Source organism: Eptesicus fuscus, chromosome 2, assembly GCF_027574615.1.
Source record: "Eptesicus fuscus isolate TK198812 chromosome 2, DD_ASM_mEF_20220401, whole genome shotgun sequence".
In the NCBI taxonomy this organism is placed as follows: Eukaryota; Metazoa; Chordata; class Mammalia; order Chiroptera; family Vespertilionidae; genus Eptesicus; species Eptesicus fuscus.
The window spans coordinates 17,459,555-17,466,531 of NC_072474.1; the positions used below are offsets into that span (position 1 = coordinate 17,459,555).

Sequence of the window (6,977 nt, forward strand, 5' to 3'; positions counted from 1 at the left end):
CCTCCTATGCGCCCCCTCCTGGGGATTGAACCTGCAACCTGGGCAAGAACATATATTTTGACAAAGCTTCCCAATACTCAAATATGTCTCAGCCTCACCCTGCCAAACACAACCCACTTGGGCAGCTGATCAGACTATCCCTCCACTCATGAAGTGTTGGTGCTATGGTCAGAGCAGAGGCAGCAAAATTTTTCCAGGACTGGATACCATACTTTTCCTCTTATACAGATCAGCCCAGCATTTTTGTAGTGTTTCCCTAAGAGAACAATAAGAATTAGGAAGAAATAACATTATGGATCTTTGGAAAGGACACTATCAGATGCTACAAGAAAATGTGAATTAGAGCCCTGCTGGTGAGGCTCAGTGGTTAAGTGTTGACCCATGAACCAGGAGATCATGATTCAATTCCCCTTCAGGGCACATGCTGGGGTTGTGGGCTTGATCCCCAGTAGGGGGCGTGCAGGAGGTAGCCAATCAATGATTCTCTTTCATCACTGATGTTTCTAACTCTTTCTCCCTCTCCCTTTCTCTCTCTGAAATCAATAGAAACATTGATTTAGAGAATTCCACACCAATGAGAACAGACTTGTCTTCTGAGATTGCATAGCCCCAAATAGGGTTTCTTCTGGCCAGGACCATGCCAAGAATATGCCTTGAAGCACCTAGCCTGCAGGCATGTGGTAAGGGCACACTTTTAATTTTTAATGAAGGTCCCCAAAGGCAGAAGGGAAGGAAGGGAAACAGAGAATAGTGATAGCGACTGCCACCCGTACTCCTTTAATAAGGTTTGGATTAAAAGAAAATTGTGCAAACAGCATAAAAGAACAAAGCTATTGTAGACAGGCATTGCCCTCATAACAATCCTAATGCCTCTGAATGTCTAGAAACTTAGCTAGCAAGATGTTTTAAGGATATCCCAGACCTCTCATAAAAACAAACAAAACCTTTTATTTGTTAGTCATTTATTTATTTGGCAAACATGTATCGAGTTCCCTACATAGTATGTCAAGCACCTGACTAAGAGACTGTGTTCCTTTTGTTTACTATTATATTCCTAACACTTAGTATAGCAACAGGCATACAGTAGATGCCCCATAGAATGTCCAAATAAATTTAAAGGAAGAACTGAGGGGTTCTCCAGACATTTTGCCAGTGAAATTTGTAAAATAAATAAATAAATAAATAAAATAGTTTTTTTAAGTCATTCAAGCCCCCTGGGGATGGTCTTAAAGGCATATGTAAATGAGCGAACATCTATGTAAGAAAATCTATAAAAATTCCATAAGAAAATGCCTGCCCCCTCCCAATTCAGCAAGGCTGGGACTCTCCTCCACACTGGGAAGCCAAGAACTCAGGGCTTCCTCTCCCCCAGCTCTAAATTGGAGGGCTCGTTTCCTAGGAGGAGCAGGACATCAACATTTCTCATTCTGCCTCAACTTCCTGTTGCTGAGGCCAAGTTGTAGGCAAGGGCATTGGAGAGACTGGAGCTCCCCTAAGCTACCTGTAGAAGGCAGGTGCTTCTGAGAATACTGGGTCCTCCATCACTCCCAGCCTGGCTTGTGAGGCAGTGGTCCTACACTAGGAGAGGCACTCCAAGAACACCTCAGACTGCTGCTCCCTACCCCCTCAACCCCACCACCCCATTCACCCGGTGCTCAACTCCCGAAGTGGAGGGTCCCATTCATGAAAAAGGGTGTATTGTTCCTACTCCCAGCTCCAGAGCCCTGGCCTAGAGATTTTGTCTGGGGACAAACAGGTCATAAAACAGCTCCTAATATCTTCCCAAAGGAACTAGCTTCATTTGCAACAGAGTGTAGAGAATTTTAAGCCTAAGGGAGTTCTCAAGAACAATGGATGTTGTGGTTGGAAAATTAGGAGGCAGTTTGTGGATTTGGTGAAGATAGAGGTTAAACTGTAGGCTAACTAATTTTCTGAAGACAGCTGAGGTAGGAGATGTGGGCAGACTCCTCATAGGGTCAGAAGAAAGATTAAACAGGGACCACAGGAACTTTTCCTTCAAGGAAACCTGAATGTAATTGGATTTTTCTATAGAGCACTTTATGTCTCTAGGATATTGTGGAAAACAATAGAGCAATTACTCATCCAGCAACAGTGAAGTCTAACAGCTGGGAGTGGTCAGGGAAAAAGAAGACTAAAGCCCTACTCAATCCACTGTCATCCCAGGCGACTGTGGGCAAACCCAAAGCTGTGCTTCCCTGAGGAGCAACATCAGAAGCTTAACAATGTGTTTATATTTTGGTGGATGGAGAAGTAGGAAGGTGGAGGGAGGAAGAATGGGAGTGAGACTTCTAAATAATCCAACCAGTCACTAAAAAACTAAACAAGCAAATAATAATAACAAGCTTTAGGGTGGGTGAGGGAGGAACTATATCCAGTTTCCAACAAAAAATTACAAGACATGCAAAGAAATAGAAAAGTATTACTCATATGCTGGACAGATAGTAGACACAGCCTGTGAGAGCAAACAGATGGTAGAAATAACAGAAAAAGACTTCAACTTGCCATAATAAACCCGTTGAAAGTACAAAAGGAAGCCATGATTTAAAAAGTAAAAAAAGAAAGGTATGGTGAAAATAGAGAATACCAATAAAGAGAGAGACATCAAATAATATATGAATGAATAAATCTATATACTATATAAAAGCCTAAGTGACCATTATGACCGGTCGACAGAACGACTGGTCTGCCAGTCACTATGATGATGCACTGACCACCAGAGGTCAGATGCTAAACACAGGAGGTGCCCCCTGGTGGTCAGTGTGCTCTCACAGCAACCGCCCACAGCCGGCCAACCTCCCGTGGTCCCGCCCCCCAGCCAGCCAACCCCCTGCGGTCCTTCCCCCTAGCTGGCCTGCCCCGATCAGGCCAGCCAGGCCCAGGGACCCTACCCATGCAAGAATTCGTGCACCAGGCCTCTAGCAAAAGAATAAAAATGTTTCACAACAGGCCTACTCCTAATGTTTTCAGAGACCAGGATAAAAGTAAAAATGGAGGACTGTCTACTATATGTCTAAATATTTAAAATTTTCAAATCAGGTTCTCTTACATCAACTGCCTAAGAGCCGTGCTATAGAAAGCAACAGTCTCTCCTCTTCCTCTCCACCACACTCTTGGCAGCCACAAAATAGCAACCATGCATGAGTGCACTTCCATCTTTGTTGGCCAAGTTGTTGTACAGATTGGCAATGCCTCCTGGAAGCTCTACTGCCTGGAACATGACTTCCAGCCCAATGGCCAGATGCCATGTGACAAGACCACTGAAAGGGAAATGATTCCTTTAACACCTTCTTCAGTGAGACAGGTGCTGGCAACAGGTGCCCAGGGCAGTGTTTGTAGACCTGGAACCCAGAGTCATTGATGAAGTTCACACTGGTACCCACCACCAGCTCTTCCACCCTGAGCAGCTCGTCACAGGCAAGGAAGATGCTGCCTATAACTATGCCCATGGACACTACACATCAGCAAGGAGATCACTGGCCTCGTCTTGAACTGAATTCAGAAACCTGCTGCCCAGTACACAGGTCTTCACAGCTTCTTGGTTTTCCACAGCTTTGGTTGGGGAACTGGTTCTGGGCTCACCTCCTTGCTGATGGAATGTCTCCATGACAGGAAGCCCAAGCTGGAGTTCTCCACTTACCCAGCCCTGAAGGTTTTGAAAGCTGTAGTTGAGCCCTAAAACTCCATCCTCACCACCCTGGAGCATTCTGATTGTACCTTCATGACTGACAACAAGGCCATCTATGACATCTGTTGTAGAAACCTCAATATTAAGTGCTCACCCTACAGTAATCTGAATAGGATAATAGGTCAAATTGTGTCCTCCATAACTGCTTCTCTCAGGTTTGATGGAGCCTTAAATGTTAATCTGACTGAATCCCAGATCAACCTGGTGCCCTATCCTCACATCCACTTCTCTCTGCCACATGTTCCCCTGTCATCTCTGCTGAGAAAGCCCACCATGAACAGCTTTCTGTAGCAGAGATCACCAATGAGTGCTCTGAGCCAGCCAACCAGGTGGCTCACCAATGAGTGCCCCTCACCACAGTAAACACAGGGTTTGCTGCGTATTGTAACCTGGTGACATGGTTCCCAGAGATGTCAATGCTGCCATTGCCACTATCAAGACTAAGTGCAGCATCCAATTTGTGGACTTGTACCCTATTGGCTTCAAAGTTGGCACTACTTACCAGCCTCCCACTGTAGTACCTGGTGGACACCTGGCCAAAGTACAGTGAGCTCTGAGCATCCTGGGCAACACCACAGCTGGTGCTGAGGCCTGGGCTCGCCTGGACCACGAGTTTGACCTGAGGTGTGCCAAGCATGCTTGTGTCCTATGGCACATGGATGAGGGCATGGAGGAAGGAGAGTTTTCTGAGGCCTGTGAGGACATGGATGCTCTTGAAAAGGATTATGAGGAGGTTGGTGTGGATTCTGTTGAAGGAGATGGTAAGGAAGAAAGAGAATACTAAGGTTAAAATGTCACAGTGGTGCTGCTTTTACAGAAGTTAATCTGTTTTAAACATTGCAAATTACAGGCCTATGCTTTAAAACACTATTCTTTGGCCCTGGCCACTGTGACTCAATTGTGTGAGCACTCTCCCGTGCACTGAAAGGGGTCACTGTTTTGATTCCAGATCAGGGCACAACCGATCAATGTTTCTCTTTCAGATCCATGTTTCTCTCTCTCTTTCTCTCCCTCCTTTTCCTTCCTCTCTCTCTAAAATCAATAAAAAACATATTTTTTAAAAAACAAACCATGATGCTTTGTACAGACCCAAACTGTTCATTTCTCTGATGGGTTAACAAACTGTTTAAAAATGTTTTATTCTCACTCTTTGAAAAGTGTACTTGATAATGACATAGATATTTGAAGTATAATTTTGAACAATGCAGCTCACCAAGCTCTATCTCCCAACTTCCTCCAAGAGTTGCTATGGGCCACTGGAAGTACATCAGTCCTCAGACCCAGGAAAGAGGCCCATGCAAGCCCTGGAAGTGAGCTCAGAGCCACTGGAGCAGGAATCTCTGGGTTTCAAGCACCCCAGAACCTGGTCTAGATAAGAACAGCCATTCTCAAACTCGAGCAGTCCTCAGCATCATCGAGAGGGCTGTTAAAACACTGATTGCTGGTCATATCCCTCAGAGGTTTTGATTCAGTAGTTCTGAGTTAGAATCCAAGACTTTGCATTTCTAACAAACTCCTATGTGATGTGATGCTGATGTTTTGGAAACCACATTCTGAGAACCACTAGTCTTGGAAGGAGAGGGACCACAGGCTCTGGATGGGCAGTTTCATTGTTCTTTGGGGAGAGCCTCAGCTGGAGGAGAGCCAGAGCAGGGTCTTCTTTATCACAGGGCCACTTGGTGGCAGCAGAAGTTATACCAGGCAGTGTGGGAGAGTGCAGGAGATAATGCATAAGTGGGTGCCGGCACCTCTGAATGCAGCATTCTTCAATCATTTGATCAGGACACATACTCCCTAGCAACAGATCAGCCACTTTACTCCAAGTCTAAGTGCACCAGGGCCACAAGGATGCTCTCATTCCTTCTATCACCAGTCATGGGATGGCACAGCAGCAGGGTCAACTGAGGTTCCACAGAGAACAGAGATCACTTTGTTTACTCTGAAAAATGCTAACTAAAGTTATTTGATCACTGAACCTTTTTCTGGAGTATCATCTATTAGCACCACGTGCAAGTATTTTGGGAAACACAGTACTGCCCTGTTCTAACAGGAAGTTCAACCACCTCACTCATCAAACTATGAAAAAGGTAACCAAGTAATCAAAGAAAATATTTATTTCCTTTTAAGAGTTGTCAAAGGATTAAACTGTGAACAGCAGAAGAAAAAAGTAAAAACAAGATGATATTGTTAAATCAGTGTCCATTGTCTTTACATAAAGAGGCAGAAAACTTGTTCTGTAGGCATTCAAATAAACTCCATCCTGGCTAATTGCATTGTTTATCCAACAGATTGATTTTATGATGTAATATACAGCTAGAGTCTTACATTATATTGGGCACATCAGAGCAAGAGTAAGCTACTTTAAAAAAAATAAAGGTCATGCATTCTTTCTATAGGACTGCCATGACCAAGGTCTCAAAACACCAAGCCATGAACAAGCTGAAAATAAGCTAGTCAGCATCAATGGGCCCCTACTTCACCCACAACAGACTTTCCCATCTTGAACTTCTTTTCCTTCCATGTTGGTCAGGAGGTCAACATTAGCCTTCTTATTTTCCAAAGCAAGAGCCAGCACACAAAGGAAGTGACTTTCTCAAGGCCACAGAGTGAGTCTCCACCTGGCCCCTGGATGACCATCTCTCCCAGGCAGCATGGAGGTTATGTGTGCCAGAAGGTGAAGGGTTAATGTGCAATTTAGCCTCTTGAAATAACCCCCCTGAATTCACTCAAGGACATCCTTTAAATTCCTTTCCTCCAGCACTTTGTTTGCAAGTCCATAAATAGCTCCTCTTCAAACACATATGAAAGCCCAACCTAATAAAAGAGGCAAAACTGTTTCTGGGCTGAAGTGCTTATTGTATTTGCACAGGTCAGAGCTATGGTGTTCACTCTGATCTCAGTAAATTCCAGTACAGCCGGCTCATTCTTGAGATTCCCATGAAATAGGGACATTTTCTCCCCCACTGCCACTGCATACTAGAAGGCTGCCTGTTCTCCAGCAAGTGCAGATTGAGATGCTCAGATGCCCTGTTTGTAACACCAATGGAACATTAAGGGTCACTTCAGCTACAATTTAGAAAAAGAAAATGTCTCCTGCTTTGTTGTTGGAACTTGCCTTAGATCACTAGCAAACAGTGATGGTGGATGACAGAAGAAAGGAATCCTACTTTAGGTTGCTCTCTGAGAAGAGGCTAAATGCTGTTTTTTCATGCCAACTTAATACAAGAATAGCTGCTTACAAGTCATCTGATTCAATCCTCTAATCCTAATA

At 44.4% G+C, this 6,977-nt stretch overlaps 1 pseudogene; it reads left to right on the forward strand.

The window, feature by feature from the left end:
- Nucleotides 1-3,154: 3,154 nt before the first annotated feature.
- Nucleotides 3,155-4,490, forward strand: LOC103292656 (tubulin alpha-1A chain-like; annotated as a pseudogene).
- Nucleotides 4,491-6,977: the final 2,487 nt, after the last annotated feature.